Here is a 1024-nt window from a genome sequence, read left to right as displayed (position 1 = left end):
AAAAATTATATATTTAATTCAATGTATAGATATATTTGGTTTGGCGAAACAATTTCGTGAAGTTTTTAGTTTTTTAATCTTTACTTTCCTTATCTTGATGCATACATAAACAGCTGCTAAACATCCTGTAGATATAGACCCAATCAAGGATATCATGTATTTAAGTTAAGACGTAAATTTTTTTATCTGATGATTAAGTACAACGATCGTATCAACAGGATCCTGTTGGTAACGTATAAAGAGACGTTTTTTGCCTTTTGCAAAGAAAAAAAAATTTAATTGCAGTAAAGGTAAGCCAAATTAAGTTTGATGTTTTGAATTCCCACTTTATATGATTTATCCTTGTCCAGAAGATTAATTAAAAACGTTTGTTAATGATATTATATGTTTTTCTTATAGATCAACATACGGAAGATGAAAACTTTTATATTTCTTATTTTGGTAGTCCTTTTCATGGGTATGTAGTTTTTTTGTTTTTCTTTTGTTTTGATTTTTGCATAATTAACACTTCTAATACAACAAAACCAATAATTCAAATTAAATAACACGCTTTGACTCAACGTATTAACGTTCAAATACTCAGTTGTTTTGATATATGTTTAAGCGGAACTGACCATGGCCGGCTATGGATGCCCCGGGGATCAAGATCAATGTAATGCCCATTGCCAAAGCATCCAGTGTAGAGCAGGGTACTGTGCCTTTTGGACAGCGTATTTAAGGTGTACCTGCGTTGACTGTTCCTGAACGGTATATCTATGCTTATAATTTTTCATTATTTTTATTCATATCTCGACATGTTTAATATTCAATAAATCTATAGGTGACAGTTCCATATTGTGACGTACTACTTATCGCTATAAATAATAAAATCAAGTGTAATTGAAAAAATATTTTCTTTCCCATAGTAACTTAAGAGCGTAGCGCAATTGGTTAGGGGGTTCCCTACACATCTGTACGTCACTTCTCTTTATCTTTCCAAAAATCTTTAAAAGGTATTTTCAGGTTCAATATTGTAAAAATTGAA

The 1024-nt window shown here is 30.8% G+C and overlaps 1 long non-coding RNA gene across 1 annotated transcript; it reads left to right on the top strand.

Annotated features, from left to right (window-relative positions):
• Nucleotides 1-202: 202 nt before the first annotated feature.
• Nucleotides 203-733, top strand: LOC128161251 (uncharacterized). The gene is made up of 3 exons (XR_008240343.1): nucleotides 203-290; nucleotides 400-457; nucleotides 605-733. It is a non-coding gene; the product is annotated as an uncharacterized LOC128161251 (long non-coding RNA).
• The last annotated feature ends 291 nt before the right edge of the window (nucleotides 734-1024 follow it).

Source organism: Crassostrea angulata, chromosome 8, assembly GCF_025612915.1.
Source record: "Crassostrea angulata isolate pt1a10 chromosome 8, ASM2561291v2, whole genome shotgun sequence".
Taxonomy (NCBI): Eukaryota; Metazoa; Mollusca; class Bivalvia; order Ostreida; family Ostreidae; genus Magallana; species Magallana angulata.
This window is presented reverse-complemented; position numbering and strand designations above follow the sequence as displayed.